Raw genomic sequence first — 27,876 nt, 5'->3', positions numbered from 1 at the left:
AAGTCTCTAAATAATTCAACACTTGCTGAGGACTGGCTTATTTTAGGCTATTCTTCTTCTCACAATTTTTTTTTTTTTCAGGCAAATGGTTACAACAATCATAAATTGCAAAGTAGCTCCACATTATTTAAAAGGCTTTCACTCTAGCATAAGAATTTGCCTACTGTTCAGATTCTAATCTAAGGATATTCAAGCATTTATTTCTCATATATTGCACTTTTGTTTGCTTCTACGAGTGTGCAAATTAATCCTGCAGTTTAGTCACTTGAATAAGCAACCTTCTGCCAAACCTCCATCCATCCTTTGGCTGAACAGGGAGAATCTGAATGTTAAACACATCTTGAACCTCTTGGCCTGACTACAAGTCAGCAGTCTCTGGGGGTAAATCATAAGCTTCAACCATTTCAGCCTGGAAAGGACAGACAGAATCCACAATTACCATTTCATAGCATGAGTATCATTACCGTTAAGCTAGTGTACAAAAGCTAGGCTCTGATTAGAAACGAGTGTAGCTCGTTGTGTACTGTTTTGAATTTAGAACTTATTATTTTGATGTGCTCAAAACAGGCTTACCAGAACAGGGCTTTCAGACAACTTGTATGCAGGTACAACTAGTCTGAGAAAACTAAATGGTCCAGGATAGGAAATAGATGCCTCATCTTACAGCTCAGCAGCAAGAGATGACTCTGGATATGTGCAGGACTAGAGAATGGAACCTGCAGTGCTGGCCAGCATCAGGGTCCTCTAATGAATCAATCCTAAGCTTATATGGCAGTTGATGACTGAACATGCCTAACCCAAATTCATCAAAGTAGTTTAACCTTGAGAAATAATAGCATTAAATTACTTTTTGAAAAAATTTTAATTGACACTTAGCCCACAAAACTTCTACACTTTGGATCAACATGACCTCCAGACTATGGCACTGGCATATTGTACCCTCACTGCACCAGGTAGGATAGAATCAGAGAATCATAGAGTCATAGAATAGTTTGGGTTGGAAGGGACCTTTAAAGATCATCTAGTCTAACCCTCTTGCAGTGAGCAGGGATATCTTCAACTAGATCAGGTTGCTCTGACCTTGAATGTTTCCAGGGATGTGGCATTGACCACCTCTCTGGGCAACCTATGCCAGGGTTTCACCACTCTCGTTGTAAAAAATGTCTTCCTTTTATCTAGTCTGAATATACCCACTTTTAGTTTAAAACCATTATGCCTTGTCCCGTTGCTACAGGCCCTATTAAAAAGTCTTTCTCCATCTTTCTTATAAGCCCCCTTCAAGCATTGAAAGGTCGCAATAAGGTCTCCATGGAGCCTTCTCTTCTCCAGCTGAACAACCCCAATGCTCTCAGCCTGCCCTCATAGGAGAGGTGTTCCATCCCTCTGACCATTTTTGTGTCCCTCCGCTGGACCCGCTCCAACAGGTCCCTGTCTCTCCTGTGCTGAGGACCCCAGAGCTGGACGCAGAACTGCAGGTGGGGTCTCACCAGAGCGGAGCAGAGGGGCAGAATCCCCTCCCTCGACCTGCTGGCCACGCTTCTTCTGATGCAGCCCAGGGTACAGTTGGCTTTCTGGGCTGCAAGCGCACACTGCCGGGTCACGTCCAGCTTTTCATCCACCAGTACCCCTAAGCCCTTTTCAGCAGGGCTGCTCTCAATCCCTTCATTCTCCAGCCTGTACTGATACTGGGGATTGCCCTGACCCGGGTGCAGGATCTTGCACTTGGCCTTGTTGAACCTCATAAGGTTCCCATGGGCCTACTTCTTGAGCTTGTCCAGGTCCTTCTGGATGGCATCCTGTCCCTCAGGCATGGCGATTGCACCACTTAGCTTGGTGTCATCAACAAATTTGTTGAGGGTGCACTTCATCCCACTGTGTTATTAATGAAGATATTAAACTGTACTGGTCCCAGTGTGGACCTGAGTGACACCACTTGCCACTGATCTCCGTCTGGACATTGAGCTGTTGACCACTACCCTCTGGATGTGACCATCCAACCAATTCCTCATTCACCGAACAGTCCATCCATTAAGTCCATAGCTCTTCAATTTAGAGAGAGGATGTTGTGGGGGACCGTGTCAAAGGCCTTACAGAAGTCCAGCTGGTTACGTTTTGAATTCAACTATCCAACAGGATAGTTGGTTATGTTTTGAATTCAAGGGCAGTGCTAACATCTGGGATCTATTATTGTCTCATGAAAGCAGCCTGCTCTAGCTTACAAGTTCAGGCTACCTACAAATTCCATCTGTCTTCATTGCAGGTTATGTCAAAACAGGCTTTCTGGTCACCTTCCTGCCTGGGCTTGTCAATGCAAGGCCTTACAGGGTTGCTGGAGGCTTACGGCAAATTGAGGCACTCTGTATTGAGCATGATCAAGCGATCTTCCTAGGAAGAAAAGCAACAAAGGCTCATTTATGAATAGACAAAGAAGGTAAGTGTCTATGTTGGCCTAAAAATAGCCTTGGTGGCACCAGACACCACTGTAGACACCACCTTTGGCTCATCTTCTGGTCAGATTTGTTCACTTACACATAAGTGATATTCTGAATTTTGACCTATTTCTTTCCACTTCAGGGATTTTCAGAGTTCATTAAAAGCAAATCAATCTAAATCTTTTGAAAACATTCCATAATTCTGTCATGAAATTTAAAATTGAGACTTATTCGGTATTTGCCCTTTATAATTGTCCTTTCACATCATGTTAATCTTCCCACACCCCTCATTTTGCATACTTGTCTTTGTCTTTTTTTTTGTTTTGTTTTTGAAATCTAAAATCTGTACAGAAGTTTCACTAATGTGGGGTTTGACTTAACTCTGAGAAGCCCTGTCAATTTGGGGGATATTTTATTAATCTCTTTTTTCAGCTGTGATAACACTCAACAAACAAGATGAGCAGCCCCAGAGATCATTTTTACAGTGATATATGCAGCTATGGATAGGACTTAACACCAAGGCCAGGAAAATTCACACAAACTGTTTGAGAACATAGTTGTAAAACTGAACTTATAAATAGACTCTGAGAAAAAAAGTGAACAGAGAAGAATAGTGAGAAGTGCATGCTCATTTGGCACTAAACATCTATTCAATATTGACCTCTATGTAGGAAAACCCTTCTCAAGGCATGAGATGAGTTTCCATCAAATTGTTCCATTTGGGATTTAATGTTTGTCCTTTCCCCAAGGTAGCAGTAATTCTCTATCTACATTGATCCCTGAAACCTGCCTTTAAAGCTGGTCAGTAAAGGTCTGTCTATATCTTTGCTGCTCTTCAGAAGGCCAAATTTAAATGCTGATGCACTACAAAGCCCCTGCCTGGCTCATGGAAGCAGGGATCAGGAAGGGGCCATGAGCAGAAAGCCAGCAAGGATCACTCCCTCCAACCCAGGGAGAAGGACTGTGAAGCAGAGGGTTTGGATAGACAGTAACCAATGTTTTCTTGAACTGTATACCAGTGACTGTGTAAGTGAGCATCAGAGCATCAAAACACCTACCCTCTCACATATTTAGTTTGTTAGGATCATTAACGTAATTAATTATATGCTACTTTCCCAGCAAAAAGCCTTATCTAGGGAGAACGGATAGGGAGAGTCAGTCACCACAAGCATTACCCAGTATTTTTAAAAGGTCAGATTAACTCCAATATGGTCATATTTCTGGGATGAGAAAGGCCAGATTTTCAAGAAATATGTGATTTAAATGCACATGTTGAAGTTCCTGCTGGATTAGAGCATGCAGGTTGCCACTCATCACAGAGGAGGCAGCTCCTACTGCCTCCTACTTGAGGTGGCTAACTACTGTTGCAACACCTAACAAATGGGTGTCTAATACAGGCAGAATGATTACCAAAGCCTGGACCAGGATTCATTAAAAAGATATTTTGATATCTAAATGCATTTGCATTAATTCAGCCTAATCCCTTTACTCCCATGCATCCCACAAGACTTTATTAAAGAACTGTGTGCCTCTCAAGAAAGGGAAGCAATGAGCACTTGGGTGATTCTGAATAGGTCCCTGTTGGTTGTAAGTCAGTATGTCACATCTTCTTTGCAAGACACAATATAAGTGGAGAGCATAATGGTTTAATTCAACACCTCAAGATTTCGTAACATAAGCATATGAGAAGAGACAAATCCAACATATATTGAAGCTGGTGTCTGAAATCCAGAGTGTACCACAGTCAAGAGCAAAAACCTTTAGTCCTCACTGGAGCAGGATTTCACTTTGGATGGAATCCATTCCTTGACTTGACTAGACAATGGATAACACACTCTCAACTGGTCATCAGCTTCACTTCTCCTGTGCACTGCATCCTGGGGTAGCTGAATGCTGGTACACATACTCTTCAGAGTGTAAAATACAGCAGAGGCATCAATTCCTACAACAGGGTACAGCTCCACTAGAGCAAAGCCAGTGGGGAAACCACGTGCTCTGATTTCTATTAACAGCCATGGGAAACAGTACATTTCAAGGAAGTGCTAAAAACAGGCTGTGAAGTTAGGAAGATTAAGCAGCAAGTCAGCATCATTTTGAGTATATTCAGAACTGCAGTCCTCACTTTCAAGGAGCTTCCTACTACTCACCTGTTTTATTTCATTCGTGTTAAATGGACAACAGGTTAATCCACCGCATTGCTTTTCCACCTACTTCGCTGTTACTGCCAAATCAATTTATGTCAGTGAGGTTTGTTTCACTCGCATGCCTCCAGGTGCTTACTTATACTTGGGACTTGTGCTTTTTGTTGTTATTGTTGGTTTTGCCCTGAGCAAGTTATTTTGGTTGCTGAAGCAATGCACTGCTATACAGAGAGTGCCAAAACCCAGAATGCAGATAAAGGAACAGGTACACTGCATACTGTGATTCCAGCTTTAACACAAGCTTTACTGTTCATGCCTCTTGCTTTCAGGGGGAGGAGGAGGTTAAATTCAAGAAAAAGCACTATTTTCTGCATGCAAACCCCACAGGACCAAATTCTGCCACCTTTTTTCTTCTGGAGTAAGTCTGATCAAGTACACAGAGTTCACCAAAGGAGAGTTAGGTTATGTCTTTGGGCACAGCCCTGAGGAAAGAGTGCAAACAAGGCATCCAAAGGCTAAGAACTGCTCTGAGAAGGTTAATTATTTCTTTCATTCCCTCACTTATTTCCTTCATTATTTTTACTTTGGAATTACAGGAGATGGAATACAACAGGCATATATTTCCACCGCAGAAAGTTGGAGTTGGAGGAAATCAAATGTTGGTTTTTAACTCTGGTGTGGAGGGTTGACCTTCGCTTGCTGCCAGACCCCTACCCAGCCACTGTCTCACTTCCCTCCTCAATAGGACAGCAGGAGATAATAGGATGGAAAAGTTCATGGGTCAAGATAAAGACAGGGACATTGCTTACCAGTTACTGTCACAGGCAAAACAGGGACAAATTGGGGAAGAATAAATTAATTTATTACCAGTTAAAAATAGAGTTGGATGGTGACAAAAAAAGACAAAACTAAAACCACCTTCCCTCCATCCCCACTTTTTCCCAGGCTCAACTTCACTCATGAATCTTCTACCTCTCCCTCCCCAAGTGGCGCAGGAAGCATGGGGAATGGGGGTTGCGGTCATTTCATGATGCTTCACCTCTGCCGCTCCTTCTTCCTCACTCTGTTCCCTTGCTTCAGGACAGGGTCCCTCCCACGGGATACAGTCCTCCTCGAACTTCTCCAACATGGGTTTTTCCCACAGACTACAGTTTGTCACAAACTGCTCCAGCGTGGGTCCTTTCCACGGAGTGCAGTCTTCTTCAGGTATGGACTGCTCCAGCGTGGGTGCTCCATGGGTTGCTGTTCCTGCCAGAAAACCTGCTCCTGCGTGAACTCCTCTCTGCAGGCTTGCAGCTACCTTCAGGGCACATCCCCCTGCTCCGGCATGGGGCCCTCCACAGGCTGCAGGTGGAGATCTGCTTCACCATGGTCCTCTATGGGCTGCGGGGGATCAACCTGCTACCCCATGGTGTTCTCCACAGGCTGAAGGGGAATCCCTGCTCCAGCACCTGGAGCATCTCCTCCTTTTCACTGACCTTGCTTTCTGCAGGGCTGTTTCTCTCACATTTTTTTCTCACTCCTTTCCCTCATAGCTGCTGCACTCCTGAAAGCAGCTGTATCAAGAGGGTGAATGGCCCCAGCATGCATTTGGCTTGGCCAGCTACCAGTCTGCCAAGCAATTCCTGCCCACAGCTGGGGAGTTAACCTGGGCCAAGACCCATTCCCAACAGACAGTTTAATTGGAAAGACTTTTGGAGGGAAAGAATGTTTAATACTATAAATAAACCACGCCATGCCAGTTGGGCTCAGTTCCAGAGACAAGTCCTGGGCGAATATAATTTATTCATATAAAACATAGCTAGTAAGAATGCATGAAAGAGGATAATGAATAAGCACATCTCTTGGCTGGCAGGCCATTCACACACATCTCATCAACTAAGATTACCATACTTCATCCACCATTTTTTTTCTCCTACAAAGAACAAGAAACATGGAAACTTGTGCTTCCTACATTCAGCCTACTCACAAAGATTGCCTGAGGAATCAAGGCTTTGCATTTATTGTATATCCCTAGCTGCTCTCAAATGTATGTTGGAAAGCCTGAGCTGAGACTGGATACCTGTGTCAAGTGTCATCACATCTAACACTACCGGCATCAGTGTAACTAGGAGACTCAGCTGAGACCATTGTACAACTCAAGGTTTGGGAGCCGTCCTTGCCTCACACAGTTTGCAGAGAAATGACTCACTTGGGACTGTCAAGAAGCAGCAGCACTTGCTAAGAAACATCTCTGAGGTTGAACAACTGGCCACCTGGGACTAGAATAATCAGCATGTTTTTTTCTACAGGGCCTGGTGTGCTTAGCATACCTGAAATGTGCACACCAGCTCAATCCAAGAAAGATTCGTTTGCAGCCTTGACGTTACAGTATTTAACACTTTTTGGACAGGAGTAAATTCATTCTGCGGTAGAGTTTGCTCTCACCAGGATTTATGGGAATCCATGCTTAATTACTGCAGTACTGGCAGTCCTCCAGCTTACATCCCACAGTCCTGCTTCCTACCTGGACAGATCCACGTTGCTATTAATGGCTACGTATGCACAAATAGACAAAAAGTACCAGGTACTATACTCTGATGCGTAGGCCAACTGTTTCAGCACACCTTGCACCAAAGCAGATAAACATCCTTACATTCCCAGCACAGAAACCCAAAATCCAAACTGACTGTTGAAGTGGACCACAGCCCACACTAACCCCTGAACTGTGCCTTTGCGCTGCGTGAGAGAGCTGACCCTCACCAAAGACACACCAGGCTAACAGGCCATAGGGATGTCATGCAAACCTTGTGCCCTGGCAATGTTACTATATTAATATAGATGTAACTTTTTGACGCTTCATTGCTCCGGAGACATTTGGGGACACATTAACTCTATTCACATACTGGCTATCCAACCTTTCAGATGAAAATATACATAAATATATATATGCACACACATACTTTAATGTGTACGGTTTATCCTCCTTCCCTCTCTCAGGTTATTGAATTCTTAAAAAAGAGTGAGAACATGTTACCCTTATTACAAGGTACATATAAGTGATAACCATACCTGGCAGAAGGGCACACTACTTCTTAATGCCACCACTTTCTTCATGCCAGTGGCTGATTCCCATTGTACGTATACTGCATACCACCAGCCGATTGTCAATGTCATTTTCAATTTCCATGAATGATGAAGAAAGAGTTCTCAGAATTTATGTTTCATCTTATATTACCTCTAGATTTTGGAAACACCCTAAACATACTGCTTAGTGGAGAATGGTGCAGCCATGGCTTTCTGTAAACTCTGCAAACAAACGTATCTATGAAGCTAGTGACAATGGTGTAGTTGAGAGTAAACCAGTACACCCATTTATAATTTGGGCAATATAGAGTTTATTCACACATAACTTACACCAGACCAGAAATGAATCATACCCCAAAATGTTTATCTACTTTTTCTTAAAATTACTGTAGAGCAATTAACAAGGAAAACACCAAGTCTTATAATAAAGCAGGGTGGGCATTTTTCAGTTTGCCCCAATAACATTGGGGACAAAATTATGTACAAGTCTTGCTTCGCATCCCTTTAGGAGCATGATACAGCATGAGCTAGGCAACCCCTTTTCCTGAAGGGCTGCACTGGCACTCCTCTATAAGCTTGGGTATTGGTATTCCTCTATATGCTTGGGTATTGGTATTCCTCTATATGTGTGGGTATTGGTACTCCTCTATATGCATGGCCCTGCTGAGTACCAGGCATCAGCCACCGCATTGCTGAATAGGTTCTCTCCCATTTCAATACCCTACGCATCAGAAGCAAACGAGCAGTAGGCTGCAGCTCTGTATAACTCATGAGCCGCTGAGAAACACCATGGCCTGTGCATCGAAGCTGTGGAGAAAGAGGGCAGTGAGTATCAGTGGTACAAAAGATATGAGCTGATCAGCCTGAGGTGGAGTGATCTGGTAAAGAATGCAGGAAGGTTGCAAGATGTGCAGACATACCCCAAAACTACACTGATACAGGCAGTGCTCAGTGTAGAGAGGACCATCATCCATTACCCGTAAGCAAAAAAACTTAGTATCATGCTGGAAGGAAACTACCTACTGATAACCATGATTTCTAAGGAAGCTTTTCTGAATTGCAGCCTTTGTGTGATTTATAAAGACCGACGATGTTCCCTTCTGGCCAGAAAATTATGCTTAGTTTTAAAATGACTTTTTAGCTTGCAATTTTTTTTAATCATCTTTCTTCTGGAGAAACCCGCACCCCTTAGATTGCACATTTTGTGACACAACCTAAGACTTTCTAAAAAAATATTTTGTCAGTATACTTCAATATTCTAGACATTAATCAGATCCTCAGTCTCAAGAAATGTACTTTAGTATTTTAATCCTGGAAGAATCTCCTAATTCTTATTGAGACAGAAGATTTTACTTCCAAGTAGATTTAAGTAACACATTGCTGTCCTGTGCTTTGCTCTTCTGCCTTTGATTTAAACCTTTAGTGGAAAGCAAATAAAAGATACAAAACCCTAATTAAAGAAATTTGTCTCCTAATATGGTTGTTTGCTGTTCTAATTAAAAAATAAGGTTTTATTAAGTAAGGGCAAATGATTTAAGGCAGTAACCCCTTTTTATCACAGTACAAAGCTGCAATTGCTTAGATAACTCTTGACTGTTCCACAAAATTGTACTTCTGGAAAAGATGCAAGAATTGAAGGCTGACATTTTTAAACCCAAATCGTTAGATGCTTTCTTTTCTAGCATTTTACTTGACTGCTTTTAATTCCGCAAAGTTGATATATGATAGTGAAATCTAGCACACAATAAATTTCACCCTGAGTGGACAGAGGTGCTGTCAAGTCTTATCATCTTTAGAATGAAGGCAGAAGACCCTGGCACAATTCACTTCTAATTAAATTTTACTCTCCATTGAGCACTCTGCTGAAGTTCACAGTTGCTGGCAGCAGAGGAGAGCCTAAGGCTGTGGTGCTATGCCTGATATGTCTAGTGGTCCTTCCACATTTCTGTAAACATCCGTGTATCTTATCACCTCATCAAAGCTCCAAGCTTCATTCTTAACACCCTAAGGATAAAACAGGCATGTCGTATGTTGCTTCTGGATCTAGCAAAACGGTGAGTGCAGAGTGAACCTTTCTAAGTCCAAGACTTATTTGCTTTAAATTATGGATGATGACAGAAACCTCGAGGACAAGTATATAATATTAAAGATTTACACAGCTCCCCCAGCTGTTATAAATAGATGTTTAAAAACTGTATTTCATTCTACTTTTGAAAACTAAGAAAATACATATCCTGTTGAAAGAGGGCAATAAAACAGTAAACATACTGCTTTTTTAAAAAACATTATTTATAAAACAAATAGTAATTTAAGCAGATTATGACAGCATGATTCCTTCATACATGGAAGGAGGGGGCAAATAAGCATTTACAAGCCTTCTCAATCAACTGCTTGCTTAACCTTCTCCTCTGCTCTGATGCCTGTGGTAACTACACAGGAAGGTGGTTGTGACTGTTAGAGTGTTCTTAATATTCTCACCATTACACTGTGTTGCCACTGTCTCATGTGCACCTGTTTTAACTTCATATTTAGGCTGTAGTTTCTTCATGGCAGGAAAAGTTGAAGTTATGAATTTTGTGCAGAACCTTGCACAACGGGACACCAAATTCTCAGGGTTATTACAGATAACAAGTCACCACAAAGAGCTGTTACCCATTAGAAGGAAGCTGATGTGACCCTTATCCATGAACATGGAGGGCACATGTAACAGTAAGTCACATCTTATAAATGAGCCACAATGAGTTTGGAAGGACCCCATCCCTGCACACTTTGAAAAAGTCTTTATATTCATCCTGGGTCCCTTGTCCCTGCTTCCACCTCCTGTATGTTTCCTTTTTATATTCCAGTTTTGTCAGGAGCTCCTTGTCCATCACAGGAGCTCCTGCCACATTTGCACGACCTCCTGCTCAAAGGGATCGGCCAGTCTTGAACTTGAAGGAGGTGATCCTTGAAAATCAACTGACTCTTCTGATCATCCTCTTGTCTGTAGGACAGTATCCCATGGTATTCTTCCAAGCAGTTTTCTGAACAGTCCAAAGTCTGTTCTTCTGAAGTCCAGGGTTGTAATCCTGCTATTCTCCTGGTTCTGTCCTCTCAGGATCCCAAACTCCACTATTCCACGGTCACAGCAGCCAGGTCTGCCCCCAGCCTTCACATCCCAACCAGTTCTTTCTTGTCTGTAAACCCAAAATCTTTTGAGATAAAAACACAACAAACAAACCCAGTCTACTACAGATGGAGACAATACTCCAAGCTGAGTCTGAAGAGACTCATATTCTGTGTAAGTCTGACAGAGAATCTACAATGCAGGCTGACCTCTGGAATACGCATGGACCTGACTTGGATTCTGGTATAAGGATAAGTTGCCGTTTCCAACAGAAAAAATATTATGGGATAGTATTTACTGAAATATGAACCATAGTGCTTTTGGCATGCCTTATGGGCTTAATCACTGAAATCAGCTCTCAAGACAACCCTGTAACATTGCTAAGTAACACTTGGAAATTTTCTAGGATAAAAGTATTCTTCCAATCTATTTTTTTCTTCATTTCAATTTGAATGATTTGTCCAAGGTTTTATGCAAGGAAATAGAGAAAAACTCAAAATCTAACTGTGGGTTCTATTTCCATGTCCAGTCGATGGAATAATTAATAATGTAGAAGCAGATTTTAGACCAACATTAAGTTTAAAGTTTTAAGAAACATTTTCTACAATCTGAACTTGAAATATCATTTTTGATCATGGAAAGCTGTTTTGCTATAACATCACTTTCAAACAACTGGAATAAATTTTCCGTCTTTCTTTGCAGAGATTCTTAAGTAATTAGTCTTGGGAGAAAGCCTAGATGGTTCTGACCTTGCAAAAAATTATTCATCATAAGTAAAAGAAAATGTTTCCCACAGATAAAACTAAAAATGCCTTTAAGAGAGAGATTTTATCAGTTGATGTTGAAAAAATGATCATTTTGGCCTAAGGCTAAGGAAACACATATAGATTAGTTATATTTTCCAAGATCACCAGGATCAGCTTGTTCAACAGAAATAAACATTGGTCTCACTTTCTTGACAACTTCTCCCTTGTTGATGGTGGTTATATATTGTTGCAAATGAATATTCTCAGCAGAATGGCAAACAAGGTAACAGGCTTGCATTTTTTGTAAGAGAAAAGCAAAAGTGCAGACTAGCAAAGTGTTAGCAAAGATGGGTTATACCTGTCTGGACTTTTAATCCATCAAAATACAAAGAGTAAATTGGTAAAAGCAAACACTGGAAAAGTTGCAAGGCTCTAAATCTTACCTACTACTTTGTTATTACTATTCTCATGCCTACCGTGTGCCCTTCTTCATGTGTTTTATAACAAGAACAAGTAAAGCAGACACAGACCTTTTCTTAAGACCCTACACAAGTTGATTGGGATTTTGAATCTGGGGATATCAGAGAAAGTAATGTAGCTTTTCAACATTATTAGTAACAAGAGGGGAAAGGACCAAACTCTGGCTCAGCCATCGCTGTTCTTTGGTATTGGAGGTCTGGTGGGGAAAGCTGTCACAACTCGTTCTGTTGGAGGCCACCAAGAAGTTACCATTGGCAGAGGAAGAAGGGAAGGCTGAAGGGACTTGTTAGGACTTGGTGATCTCCATGTTGTTCTTTCTCGAATAAATTTGTGGGAAGAAGAAGCTTATGCAAGAAAACCTCACATGCAAAATGCCTTAAGTGACTACAAAACCTCCATGTCCGAGAAGTAAAAGCTGACATAAAATTCTCTTTTCAGTTTCCACAGCTGCCTCAACAAAATCTTTGACCCCTTCATAGGCATGTAGATCATTAAAGGGCATAATAATATTTAACACACTTATAAAGCTTGGGAAGATCATATTTTAAAGCAATTCCAGGTGCTTGGATAAAACAAACTGTCTACAAATACCTTTTTTATTATTATTTTGATAATTATCAAAATCACATGAGTTTGTACCCCAAAAATTTACACCTTGCCTTTTTAGATCATAACAGATGGATAAAAAGAAGGCCAAGAGAGATAATAAAAGCCAGATGACCAGAACATTGGTGCATTCACATTCCTTAGCCAGTTAAGAGCACTGATCACAACTGTCCACCTGTTTTCCCTTTACATGGTGGCGTTTCTATTAAATATGAGAAGCGGAGAGTACTGAGGAATAATCTTCTGGATAAAATGGCTGCCTTAGACAAGCTTAATTCTAAGAACACTTTAAAATGTTTATCATTAAGTGTCTTTCCTTCTCACCTCTTGTACAGCCACATTTTTCTGTGACTGTCTTCTGACTTTTACCTTCAAAGCACATCATTAATCACCATTACAAGTCTGTAACTTGCATAACTCAGTAGAGCTGAGGCCTTGGGGCATGACATAAATATCAATCAACAAGAAGTTTTTACATCATAAGATTGACATTGTCCAGCATTCAAGTCTTATGAAGAAGCCACTGGTTTTGGAATTAGAAAGCTTCCTCCATCTCATTGAATGCACAAGACCAAGGGAATACAGTTTTCCATTTGTAAGTAAACAGGCAACTGCGGCATAAAACATGTAGTATTGGTCACAGGGAAAAGTGAACTGACACACAACAAAGAGCTTTTCTGGGAGAAGATCACTTCTCATTTGTTTTTCACACTGGTGATATATCACCACAGGCCCATATAAATATGGGCCTTTGCCCCATAGCTTCCTACTTCCTTGCTCCCAATGTTTGAAATGAAAGCACTGTGCCCTCCATGGGTATGTAACTAATTTCAATTCACAGAAGAAACACACCACAACCATCTTTATTCTTAGTTAAATCTTGCCAGATGTTGAGGATTCTTAATTTCCATTGAAGTCAATGGGACTCAAGGACAACTCAATGTTTGGCACCAGGAACTTGTCCTGGTTTCAGCTGGGATAGAGTTAACTGTCTTCCTAGCAGCTGGTCCAGTGCTGTGTTTTGAGTTCAGTATGTGAAGAATGTCGATAACACTGATGTTTTCAGTTGTTGCTAAATAGTCTTTAGACTAAGTCAAGGATTTTCCAGCTTCTCATGCCCAGCTAGCAAGAAGGCTGGAGGGGCACAAGAAGCTGGGAGGGGACACAGCCAGGACAGCTGACCCAAACTGGCCAAAGGGGTATTCCATACCATGTGACGTCATGCCCAGTATATAAACTGGGGGGAGTGGGGGTGGGGAAATCGCCACTCAGGGACTAACTGGGCGTCGATTGGTGGGTGGTGAGCAATTGCATTGTGCATCGCTTGTATATTCCAATCCTTTTATTATTACTGTTGTCATTTTATTAGTGTTATCATTATCAGTTTCTTCTTTTCTGTTCTATTAAACTGTTCTTATCTCAACCCACAAGTTTTACTTCTTTTTCCCGATTTTCTCCCCCATCCCACTGGGTGGGGGGTAATGAGTGAGCGGCTGCGTGGTGCTTAGTTGCTGGCTGGGGTTAAACCACAACAGAACTCCATGCCAAACAGTCAACAGCGCCTCTGGCACTACATATTCAAATGCACTGTCTCCAAAGTTATCATTAATGCTTATACACAGAGCCAGCAATCGGCCCGTGCACCTCCAAAGCCTCATTTTGGCTATATCAATCACCATCCTGCCAGGTGCTGAAGTCCTCTTGCAGGAAATGGTTCTGGAAATCAGCGTACCCAACTAGTTATCCAAGGGGCATCAGATACTGGCTGCGTATGTTCAGAATTAAGCCACAGAGCTGACGATCTTTTCTTAAAGTGCTCAGTAATGTACCTTCATCACACACCACCTGTTATTCAAAGTTTGGGTCATAGGATTGGACCTTCCCAGAGAAAATGCCATTAGTCCAAAAATGTCTTACTAAGTAGATACCAAGGGAGGATGCACAAACAAAAATGATATGGTAAGAGTTTAAGATTAATAATGGAGGAGGAGATTTTCTCCCATGTGACAAATATTTGTAGGATTAGGAGAATCCCCCTTCATTCTCCAAATACAGACCTTTTAAAATGTTATTAAAAAGCTGAGACGGATTTTTCAACCCCCAAATAACCGAGCAATTTAACACATCAGTTTCCACAGTCTAGGAGAAGATATTAAATACAGAGATATAGAGTTAGTCTCTCTTTAGCCCAACAACTATGTGATTTGCACAAAGTGAAATAACCCCTGTAGGCAAGCCTGGAAGGGGAGCCTGGCTGACATGCAGAGTTTGTGTCTCTTACTTGCCTGGTAGGAGACTTAGCTTCAGATATAGGCAATGCAGCACTTTGTGATGAAAATCCATTTCATGGAAGTATTGCTTTAATCACCAAGGTCTTCTGACTGTACAAGAAAAAGTATGTTTCTAGCAGAGGCTAGACAAAACACACCAACTCACATATAGCTAAATCTGCTGTAGAGAAAGTAGGTTCTATTTTTAACATGAACTAGCTGGTTAGGGTGATGACTTTGCAGAGGTCTGCAGTTTACCTTTACTTGCTAGCTTATTAAACGGTAAAATTTTCCATTGGTCTGGGAGAACAGAGACAGTAACACATTTTTTCCCTACTAAAGATGAAATCTTTTGAAGGGAAGAGCTTTTAAAAACTTAGGGAAAATGTGGGTGTTATCAACTGCCTAAGTTTCTTGTACATTGAACTGTCTTGCTAAATGCAGTATTTCTTCTAAATATTCTTAGTCCATTGTTTAAATCAAATTTACTTTCTTTACTTTTGTTTGGAGTATTCAGACTGTGTACTGAACAATACTATTTTGGGAACATTTTGTTATTGCAGATAGTTGATTTCATGAAGAAATTGTCACATCTCAGACCCTAAACCAATGTACAGTTTTGCTTGTCACTGTTGCTAAATTTAACTTAGCTCTCCAGAGATTAAATACAGATTCATTAAGCTGCTGCACGCTTTTATCCATTCTCATGTTCCTGAAAGTTTTCTCATTTATTACAAAGAAAACATGGCTAATTGTTAATTAGAAAGTGCATATGAATGTGATAAGATTTAATTAACTCAAACAAATACAACTCAAACCTTTAATAAAAAGATTTAGTTGGTCTTTTTTTTTTTTTTTGCTTTTTTTTTTTTTTTTTTTTGCTTTTTTTTTTTTCCCCCTGGAAAAAAAGTTCTAGTCTACACTTGCAAAAGACCCGTTTAATAGCCCTGTTACCCTGCAGGTTTGACCTTCAAATACATTCCTTCAAAACAGACCAAAAAAAAGTAAAAAGAATCTCACAATACAGTTGAAAATCTGTGAGGTCTGTACTTCAAACTTTGCTGGAAAACCATAACTGAAAGAGTTTTCTATCAGAAAGTGCTCTTTCAATAAGTGTGCTGGTTTTGGCTGGGATAGAGTTAATTTTCTTCACAGTAGCTGGTATGGGGCTATGGTTTGGATCTGTGCTGAAAACAGTGCTGATAACCCAGGGATGTTTTCGTTCCTGCTGAGCAGGGCTTACCCAGAGCCAAGGGCTTTTCTGCTTCTCCCCCCACCCCACCAGCGAGGAGGCTGGGGGGGCACAAGGAGTTGGGGGGGACACAGCTGGGACAGCCGACCCCAACTGACCCAAGGGATATCCCAGACCATAGGACGTCATGGTCGGCAGATAAAGCTGGGGAAGAAGAAGGAAGGGGGGACGTTGGGAGTGATGGCGTTTGTCTTCCCAAGTCCCCGTTAGGCGTGATGGAGCCCTGCTGTCCTGGGGATGGCTGAACTCCTGCCTGCCCATGGGGAGTGGGGAATGGATTCCTGGTTTTGCTTTGCTTGTGTGCACGGCTTTTGCTTTCCCTATTAAACTGTCTTTATCTCAGCCCACGAGTTTTCTCACTTTTACCCTTCTGATTCTCTCCCCCATCCCTTAGGGTGGAGCAAATGAGGGGCTGCGTGGGGCTTAGTTGCCAGCTGGGGTTAAACCACAACAAACAAGAGAAGTATTTAATGAGAAAAGCAATTCAATATTTATGAAATTCCCTGTAGAAAAAAAATAATCCTTTGTATCCTGGAAAAGCTGTAAATTTGTTTTTCATATAAAATGTTCATTTTCAGATTGATTTTTCTTTAGATTAGTTTTGTTACATAGGTTATATTTTGACTCAGCAACAGTCACATTGCACTCAATCTCTATCAAGTCAGGTTAATATCAAATTATGCTCTCTGCTCCCATTGACCTCTGTATATTTGGGAATATGAAGGATCAGGATGCAAGATAAAGCAGAGTAGGTAATAGGATCCTAACATTTGGGACTCAAAGCTTACATTTCTGGTAAATTCAGCTTGTAATGTGCAGTTACAACCTAAATAATAGACTAAAAAGGTAACATTCAAGTTAAATTACCTTCTAAGTTAAGGGCTCAAAATTTACAGGTTTAATTCAGTGTACAACTTAGGCTTAAATAAACTTCTGTGAAATCTGAGAAACAGCAAAAAATGATATGAATTGCCCATAAAAGTAGAAGAGTTTGAAAGATTTCAGATTGATGGATACAGTAAAATGAAAACTTCCTTCATCCCCCACTTTTTATATAAAAATTACCGATTCTTCTGGGTGAGCCACAGATGATACTCTAGGAGGAGGCATATATTTTCTCTGCAGCAGGGCTCCTGAAAAATAAAGACATGAAAGATTTACTGGAAAGTCTCTCAGGCTCTTTCACATGTTTCTCTCTCTCATGGAAAGTTCTGTTGGTGAAACTTATGTTGTATTAGAATTGCCTGTATCTACAACTTTATAATTACAAGGTGCATCCAAGTGCTCAGTTTTCAGCTAAAAATTGGAAATAAATATTCTGCTCACTTAAAATGTATTTGGATAGGTGTGATAACCCAAACATAACAAGTGACACTGTATGCCATCATCTAGCTATCTATCAATCTACATATATATTTCAATAAATATATTGTAACAACTATAGAATTAAATGCAAAATTAAGAATCTGAAAAGGTCTCAAGACTCAGTATATGTCAAGTACTCCTATGAGATTGTAAGATGTGCTTTTTTATAGTACATGCTGGGGAAGAAAAGCAACAAGAAAGAGTTTAATTTGAAATAGTAGAGATTGGGCTTTCAAAAAATGGGTGAGCGTCTCTGGGCTTTGCAGAGTGGCATTTATCCCTTGGAGAAAAGCACCAATCCTAGAAACAGTTCTGAAATCTGCAGAATATGCCAATAATGCACCAAGAAGAGCAACTTTTTGTTGGTTAGTTTCAGAGACAGAAAAAAAGTCATTTGTGTGCTGATAACAATATATATCAGGCAGAAAAGGAAGAACAGCACAAGCCAAAATTTGTGTTGGATCTCCCAGCATTTTTCATAAAGAGGAGGAGGCATAACAACTCAATATTATGCCCTGTAAACTCTGCTATATGTCCATATTCAGTTTACTTGAAAAAGAAACTAGATGTTATGCGCAGGCTTGATGGCAGAACCCACTATTTGCAACACGTTCAGCAAAACAGAACTCAGTTGCTCTTTGGTACGCACCATCACAGAGTACAAGTGCCTCACCATCCTGCAGGTAGAGAAATAAGACAGGAAGATCAGGCTTACACAGGGCTGATCTCCCCTTCCGAGACCCTCATCAATGCCTTAGGAGTGAGAGACTATCCTTTCCATTTAGCTGAAATGTCTTACATATTGTAATTGCAGCCCTACTGTGATTAATATTGTGTTCATTTCAGGATTTGGGCTGCAAAATTAGAAGGGATGGTAAAGCATCCAGTAAAACTGTCTCTCCTTCTCATACTCTCTTAAAAAAATTATCTTGCAAATCTTCATGAACTGCAATAAAAAAATAGAATTCAACTGCATGAAGAAGCACATTCCCCATTTGCCATTTTTCACATGTCTAGAAAAGCCATGCCACATTACTACCCTAATAACTAGCGTGACTTTGAACACCATAATACAAAACATCTGTGTCCACTCCCACAGTGACCAATGAGAGGTAATTTTCTACAGCCAGGACAAATTATCATCTTCAAGGATGACAGCATCTGTCTCTGTGATGTATAAACATGTCTTCCCCTTTGGCCTAAAAGAAGATTCATCTAAGCAAGGGAGCAGAAACAGGGGCATTACAGCAAGGATACCCCTTGTGGGAAACCAGCTGTTAGCTATTTATCTTTGTATGGCCAAGGAGCCTTTAGCCAAGATACAGCTGTTCCTTCCTTTCCTCCTTATTAGCTACACCTGCCTCAAGCAGATGAGTGTGATTGTTAAATGCTTTTCTCAGTATTTAAAGTTTTATACCTGTTCTTAGTGTTCCCTTGTTCTCACAGGTAGTAGTTTAAAGACACTGTCAATTTATCTTCATGGTAAAAAAGAGACAGGTTTGTTTTTATTTTCATAGAGATGAATGAATAAAATATTCCTTGTTTTTTAAGGTATTACAAATCCATGCAAGACACTTATTTTTCTTCCATCCAACTATGAATTCTTAATGCAGCTGTAACTTTATGTAACCTCAAAATTTTTACTAGGACTGAAATTTCCCGAAGGAAACATGTGCTCCTAAGCATATGTCACACGATTCTTCCTCTTTACATAAGACTCAGCTAAACATTTAGTGGCAAATTACACCAATTACACTGCCATTTTTCCCTTCAGCTGACAGTGTTGGGTTTTGGAAGCACAAAGGCAGACAGGGTATATTTTCTACCCACCCATATGCAGTCATATACTGGTGTATTGGGTCTGGCTGAGATGGAGTTAGTTCTCCCCATAGCCGCCCTCACAGTGCTGTGCTCTGTACTGGTAGCTAGAAAGGTGTTGATGACACACCAGTGTTTTGGCTACTGCTGAGCAGTGCTCGCACAGCATCAAGGCTGTCTCTCCAACATTTCCTCCCCCTCACTGGCAGGCTGGGGGTGGGCAAGATCTTGCGAGGGGACATAGCAAGGACTGCTGACCCAAACTGACCAAAGGGATATTCCATACTTTATGACATCAGCTCAGCTATAAAAGCTAAGTAAAGGGAGATGGAAGGGGGGGCATTCGTTATTTTACATTTGTCATTCTACATTTTTCTTCCAGAGCAACCACTATGCGTACTGAAGACCTGCTTCCTGGGAAGTGGCCAGACATTGCCTATTATTGGGAAGTAGAGAATAAAATCTTTTGTTTTCATTTGCTTTTGCATGGAACCTGTGCTTTTGCTTTATTAAACTGTCCTTATCTTGAGCCATGAGCCTTTTGTTATATTTTCTCTCCCCTGTCCAGCTGAGGAGGGGAGTGATAGAGCGGCTTTGGTGGGCACCTGGCATCCAGCCAGGGTCAACCACCACAACTGGATATGTAAAGTCTTCACACTTGCTTCCCGTCTTACCCTTCCTCGTAAGCGTTCTTAACTCCATGCTCATCTGCACTGTACACTCACATAATGTAGCAAGATTTCTTACAGCAGCACCTAAAGGCCCCACTCAGAACATGAACTGCCTTTTCCAGGTATTGTATAAATATGCAGCAAGAGGTTGCAAGCTATACAGATAAAAGTTTGGAGCTGAGAATGGGCAGATCTGGGAATAGACCACAGGTGTCCCAAATTCTCACTCGGTGCCCTTTTTGCTGTTCTGTCTCAAATGATCGATTCACAGTTGTTATAGCATTTATATCTGAAGCCACTGAAACATGTTTGGAAAAACTGCCTGACAGGTTCAGCCTTCTAACAGCACAAGACACACAGCGGCAGATCCGTTTTGTTCAAGTTTCAAGTTTGCCTCCCCACTCAATAGGCACACAGTGTCCGAAATTCCATCCAACATACCTAACGGTTGATGAGTACCTTGAGAGTAAGCACCAAGACTGTCAAAATTCATGCAACGTGAAAGCTTCTTTCAGCTTAACAAGCAGATAAGCAAAAGCAGTCCCTGAACACGGCTGAGATTTCCTCTGACTGTTTGCCAGACACGTGCGTATCTAGCGTATTCACAAGCAGGGCTGCCTGTAGCCATGGGCACCCCAGGGCAACTGGAACCTGCAGGAGCTTGGCCTTGCATGGTGGCCTTGCATGTTTTAGCATGCACAGACACAGTCTGTCCTCCTTCATTTGCCCTACTCAAAGCAGCAGCAGTGCCCATCAAGGGCAGCTTCCCTCCTGACACCATTTCTTACCGGCGGGGATGCCATCCTTGCCCAGGATCCCAAAAGCTGCAAGACTGCTCCTGTCTTTCTACCTTCATTCATCAACAGTTGATTTCTGTTGTACTCAGGAAAGGCATGGGATGATAATTGCAAATCATTCCAATAGATAAGCAGGCCAAATAAAGTAGTGTCTGGTAATTCATCTAACCCACTTCTTGGAATTAAAAGGGCTTTCTTGTAGATTGAGAATAAATTAATCATGAATCTATAAAGCAGAGAACACTGGTAAACTCAAAGAGAATAACGAGTACATGACAGGAAGCAGAGCATATCATATGCAAGGATGTATTTGCTCATTAAGCACTACACATAAATATGCAACCTTATTTTCTGAAGGACATGAAGGATAGGCTGTAGGTGGAAAACACTAAAGAGTAACAAACAAACATTTGCTCTTATTCAACCACCCACGTTCTTTCTTGTAAAAATAGATGCATGCAGACAGACAGAGAAACAAACCAAAAATGGGGGCAGAGGCATATGCACAATATATTCACAAAGATTTAAATAAGGGATGTTTGGCCGTTTGGGAGATGAAGGTTGTCTGAACTTCTTCATCTAATTGGGAAAGGATTTCAGCAGCAATTCAATTATTTAATACAATTTACATTCATTTTTCTCCAAGAATGCAAGGGGGAAGGAAAAGAAATTACCATTTTTCTTCCCTCTACTGCTTGTCCTCCCCATAGTCATCTGGATGCAGTGCAAGAGGACTCCTGAGGCTGCCTGTGCTCTTTGGCCACACACTAACACCACTTTTATATGCTTTATTATAAACTCTGTTGGTTCTTTCTGGTCATCTCCTGTATATTGATTCTTAGTACTGGGCCTACTGCAGCATGCTTTTACTTAGAAACTTCTAAATGACATCATCTGGGGAGACTCTGGCTTCTATACTGAATTCCTCCTTGTTCTCAAGAAAAACTGTCCTGCCTCTTTATACATCAACCATGGAGGGCTGTGTGCTTGGCTACTTGTAATCTGAAGCTGGTATCATTTCAGAATCTGATGTAGGACTGAGTGACAATCAGCTAATGAGGTTAGTGCCTCTAGGATCTTGCTCATCCCTCCAGAGCCACAGCAGTGCAATAGGTTGCAGAGGTGCTTATGAAATCATTCGCTGTTCTACCTTCCTCTTACTTGTACAAATGAAAACTTCTCTGTGCTGTAGCATAAAATGCTTGCCAAAATACTATCCCTTTTTGAAGAACTGTGCAGCTTCTGGAAAATAAAATGGCCCTGCTAGACACCTCATTTTATAGGGGAAGGCATGTTTTCCTTCTTGTTACTAATGTAAATGAAAAGCCTTATAGTGTGCCTGGAATCAGTTTTCCCAGAGTGGCCCTCTCTTGGAGTCCTAGAGACCAAAATGTGATGGCGGGGTTATTACAAAAGGCTGTGTAAGATGTAGCTATTTCTTATTGTTTCAATATACCTGTCCACCTCCATTTTCTCAGTCTAGGTTGCTTTAGCACAAAATGTAGCTTTTGAAGATGGAAAATTGTTATTGCCATGGTGGACTTAAAACCAGCTTCAGTTTCTTGTCTTGTCCCCAAGCCTTGAGTAGTAGTAAACTCAACTCAGCATGTTTCCTTAATTCCTCTCTATTTTTTAGACTTCTTCCTGATATAATCACCTGTAGCCTTAAGCATATATGATTTGGATGCTATCTTCAGCTTTTTAGGGTTTGTTGTTGGTTTTTTTTAGTGTTTGAGTTTTCTTTAAAAATGTTACATGAAGTTTATAGAGGACCAACATCACAGTGAGCATAAACCTGCCTTTATTTCTTGCTTACATATTCCTTCCTCTTTGCTGTGTGTCCACCACTGTCCATGCACAATTAGCACCTTTACGCTCTGCTAACATTCTTGCACTTAAAGCCCTACTTTGATGGCTATTGCATAAGCTATTTTAGTCATCTGTCTGCCTTTTTCTCTCTCAAATTCTTGATCCTTGGTATGCCAGATCACATCTTAACCCTCTTCTAGGACCTAAGCCAACTCCCTGTTAACTTTCTGGAAGCTGGACTAGTTCTGTAATGACCAAGTAAGAACCAGAAACATTATTCCATGTTAGCCAAATGCCCATTTCCATTCAGTGCTATTAAGAAAAGGAAAAAAAACCCCAAACAGTTGGCAGAGTATTTCCCCAGTCTCTGAGCTCTTTTAACTGACTACATGGTGACTGCACTCACTGGACCAACAAGACTGTACTAAAAGCCATAGAATTTTTATGAAGCAATTGAAAAATAATCCTAGAAGTATCTTTTCAAGTGGTATGATTAAGAGTTTTCTTTCAATCTCTGAGAAGCAGGCATGGTCTGAAAATCAATAGGGATTGTTTCCATGTTGTCTTTTGTGTTTAATTATGATCAAATTGACATTTTATCATTTTAAGTGTACATTTGATATTTCATATCTATAATGTGTTAGGTACATTGCACCACAGAGAAACTGAACGTTCACGAGAACAATCAGGCAGTCTTTATCTAAAATTTTTCTTTCATTATTTCAAGCCAGTAAAAACAACAGTTTAACTCATCTCAGTAGAGAAATAGCTTTCCAGTGATCATCGGTAAGGCAGTGCTCAGACCATTCACTCTTAAAATGTTTTTTCACAACCACCAGGAAAAAAGAACAGTCATTAAACCACCAGTGTCGCTCAGGTTCAACCCCACTTGTTACAGAGCAGAAACATTTTTAAAAGGCAAAGCAGAAGTATCCTGAGTGAAATCCACCTTGATATGTTGTAAGGAAACCTACTGTCATCTGCAGTGGATAATTCAGCTCCGTTATCCGGAGCCGAGAAGATCAAATAAAATCAGGGATATGGGGAAGGAAACCCACTCTTATTGATTCTGTGGTTTGGGTTTTTTTCCTCTCTTTGCATAGATGAAGGTGTTACAAGCATATAGCTAGGTCTCTAATAACTGCATCTACTAAGAATAAGCAAATATGAAAGGGCAAAATGTACACATTCAAGTTGCTTCTACTGTTCTGTGTTGCTTTGCTTTAGAAAATAACTGAAAGAGCCATAGAACACCTCAAAACTATGGAAACGAAACCAAGCCTTATTTTAACATCCACCAGTCACCTCTAAGCTCAGTGGACATGGTGGACCTGTCATGTCCTTTAGAAACTAGTCATGATGTGAAAGTCCAGAGAAGTAAACTCAGGCACAAAGGATGCTTCAAGTGTATCAACAGCAGTGATGGCTGGAACAAAAAAGGTGGCAGATGGAGCACGTGGAGGTGACATAAGGACATGGATCTAAGACACCTTAGAAGGTCCTTTAACACCCTTCACAGAAAGGATGGCTATCCCACAAAATATGAGGCTTCTGGTACCAAAGGAACTGTGCAACAGTGCAGCCATCTTGTTCACCTTCCACTTTGCCATGTCATTTGACCCAGGTAGCCAGAAGTACTGAGAAGTTCTTTGTAACACAGACTGGCTTTTCTTCCCAGTGCTTGGAAAATTTTGCTCTGAGCATAGTTTAAAAACCCTTCCAGTGGATACTTTGGCTAACTATGTATATTTATTTTTGCACTTCTCTTTTTTATACACACAAGAAGATTTAGAAGATCATGCTGCTCATGGTTGATTTAATTAGTACTTGGGGAATTGGGTCTGGCAGGTTACATGGCTGCTCGCAGGGTGGAAATTCTCAATTAGCAGTATGCTAATGAATGCACAGAAGCCATGTTTTCTCATTTTCACCTTTTACCCTTTGCCCAATTTCAGGGGATAAAAAAGGCCAGTTATAATTTTTGTCAGGACAGGATTAATAGCTTGAGTTCACACATCCAACATAGGGTTGCTTTTGTCATCTCACAGAAGAGCAGTAAGTACAAACCACTTAGATGCTTTCATTTCTAGCAGTCCGTACGTTTTAAGTATTTGAAATGTTGGGGGTTTTTAATGGATCATTGCATTTCCACATTTTAGTAGCTTCATTTTTGCTGTTTCACTCTACAAGAGTCATCATTCGTTACCAAGCCACTGTGTTCTCTTTGCAATCAAAATTTGTCTTCCCACTCTGCAAAACTAGCATATACTTCTGTGCTAGTCATCTTGCAAGTCATATTAGGAAATCTTTTTTTTAGCCCTTTTCTATTTGTATTTCTTTCCTGTGGAATATTTTTAAAGTGTCAATATAATGTTGGTAGGAAAACCAAAGCAAGTCACGTGGCTGGCTTCACTGCTACCATTGATAAAATTCTGCTGGATTTAATGGTATCTGCATTGGGCATCAGGAAGTGGTGTGTGTATCCTGTGTAAAATAATATATTCAGCAACAAATAGTTAGAAAACTGAGTAGTAAGGCAGATTCTCAAGATTTCTCTGGTAAACAAAAATGCTGTTGGGGAAGCCAGACTGGTTTTGCTGTTTTGCCTTTTTTTAATCTGGTATCTATTATTACACAGACTTTTTCTATGATCTTGTTGTTAAGGTTATTCACAGTACAAACATTATTTCCGCTTAAATGACACAAACTTATGAATCTATTGGAAGGGAAGAGGGAAGATTCTTTTCCTTTCTCTATAGATGTGGAAGCTTGCTCAGCAATAGAAGTGATGAGATTAGAACTGATTTATTGCTCTATTATGGAGGTGCCAAGACTATTTAAAAAAACATAAAATTGGATTGTGGTCAAATATTATTTTTATGTAGGTGGTATTTCAAGAAACCCCATTTCTGCCCATCTCAGTAGGTAATTGTTATCTGAGACTATTACTATAAAATTAATTGGAAAAAAAAAAAGATTAGGAAAAAATCATCCTTGCCTGAGTGACTGGAGAGCAATGACTTCCTATTTTTTTAACAGAAAAAATGTTTTTCTTTGATGAGAAATGAGCAAAGAAGGCGATGAACAATGTTTCTCTTCTCTGATTCATTTTTTAAATAAGTTTCTCAAAGAAGCTTCCTGCTATTTTAAAATAATGCAGAACATCTTACTAAATAATTACTAATAAAAAGGCATTATCTGTTTCTGCAACTACAGGATAAGCTAGTTGTTTGACTGTAAAGAATTATAAAGAAACCTGGATAAAAAATATGGAATACTTGGGTTACTGAAAAGGTTCAAAACAAACCAAACTTTTTGTAGTTACATCCTGTGCATTCTTCTTTAGTGACGTTTCATATGTCCATTAAAAGAGATATCTAAAAGTTAGAAACAATTAGGTGAAGATGAAAATGTAAAATTATACTGATAGCTTTCCGCACATAATAATAATTGCAAAATTTTGGTTCTTTTAGAATTTGGCATGGGTTTTTGATTCACCTTCAGACTTACTCAAGCATTCTCACCTTTCCATTTAAAAGGCATACATTATACACATTTCAATTAAATAATATTTTTCACAGGTGGAAAATAAAATAGATTCTATTCACATCTGTGATTATATGCCACAGTCAGGATTCACCTGAGCGTCATAGCCAAAGAAGAAATATTGAAGTTAGAGATTTGTCTGCATCTGTCCATATACTAAATACCTTCTCAGAATGGAATAAATACTGTCAGAGAGTATAACCAGAATAGCAAATGGAGCAGCCTGCAGGAAAAAAAGATCAGACTCAAGTGTTTTCAAAACTGGATGTTTGAGGTTAAGTGCTGAAGATCCCCATTTAGGCTATGGGAAATGAGTACTTCTGATAACAGATGACTGCGTGCTCATGAACCAGTGGCACAGCTATGGAGTGAGCTTTACAGATGCACCACGACCTGAGGCCAGAACACTCAAAAGCCCTGAGCCCTGAAGCTGGGCAAGGTTAAACACTGAATTAGGGGCACTGTTTCATTCTTTGCATCACATTCCTGGCCTGTCACCCTGGGCCGTTCCTTCCAGATAAAGACAGTAACCTCTACATATTCTTTACACTTCTGAAATTTTGCTGGAATATCTCTGCTGGAGTCCCTGCTTTGCTTGTCCCAAACTCCAGTCATGAGTCGGCAGCTTTCCTGGAGCTTCGCTTTTCTTCTGCAAGCCAAAATGCAGCTGAACTGGGGCGTACTTGCTTTACCCTTCTCAAAAGAAATACTGTTTCGATCTCAGCAGTTAGCATTACCTAACGAGTACTGCGCTCTGCCATGTCTAGCCTCATTTCATCCTTGCAACATATCAGCAGCTCAGGATGGGTGCAGGACTTAGGAGTCAGAAGCACAGGTATAATTGGAATTCAGCAGTATTGGCTGAGACCCTTCTTCAATGCAGTAGAACACGCTGGCTCTCATCACGAGAAATGGGGAGGTTTTTTGCCAGGAGTACTGACACGTCTGCCAACGACCGTTTGCTCTGTGCTGAGCCACACACCGCTGGTTCAAACTCACACCCAGTGAAGCCAGTGGCAGCAGTACCCGTATGAAGAAATAATGTAAAAGCACAGATAGCATGGCCTGTCTGCACTCGCTCATCCTCCCCAGCACGGTACGACATCCCAGCTTAGCCTTTCAAAATACACCCACCACAGCTTGCATCCTGAGTGCAGAAGGAAGAGAAAACAGGGCTGTATTCAGTGAAGACATTTTAACTGAACAGACCTTTTAAAGCTCTACAGAGCAGGGGAATTTTTATGACCTCCATGCTTGGTGGCATTTGATTTTAATTTACAAGTGGATGGACTTGGGTCAAGTCATCCGAAGTCTGTTCTTCATGTTTGGGTTTCATTTTCTGCCCACTTCCCTTTAATGATCTCAGAAGCACATAAAATTTTACAAGAGTTACCATTTTCCTGACATAGCATAAAAATCTCAACAGGACATAGCAAGGAGACATCTTTGCATTTAGACTAAAATAAGTATTCAGAATCAGTACTTGTCTTCCTTACTGCTGTCTAATTACTGTGATTAGGTCTAGTGTGTGGTTTCACTGTTCATTATAAATCTTGATCTGTTTTTATAACATAGATGTCTTCCTGATACTTTTCTTTCAAAACTAAATTCTGAACATTTAGCACCCAACTGACAGCCCCTTGCTGTTTTCAGTGAGTAATTTTTCATCAATAATCTCATTGATCTACGTGAATACTTGCTCACCAGAGGGAGTAAGAGGGCTCTTATATACTAATGATTTTTCAAGTGATTCATTGCTTAAGCAGCAATG

The sequence above is a fragment of the Haliaeetus leucocephalus genome, unplaced genomic scaffold, assembly GCF_000737465.1.
Source record: "Haliaeetus leucocephalus isolate CR32 unplaced genomic scaffold, Haliaeetus_leucocephalus-4.0 Scaffold536, whole genome shotgun sequence".
NCBI lineage: Eukaryota > Metazoa > Chordata > Aves > Accipitriformes > Accipitridae > Haliaeetus > Haliaeetus leucocephalus.
The sequence above is the reverse complement of the archived record's forward strand: the minus strand, read 5'-3'. Positions refer to the sequence as shown.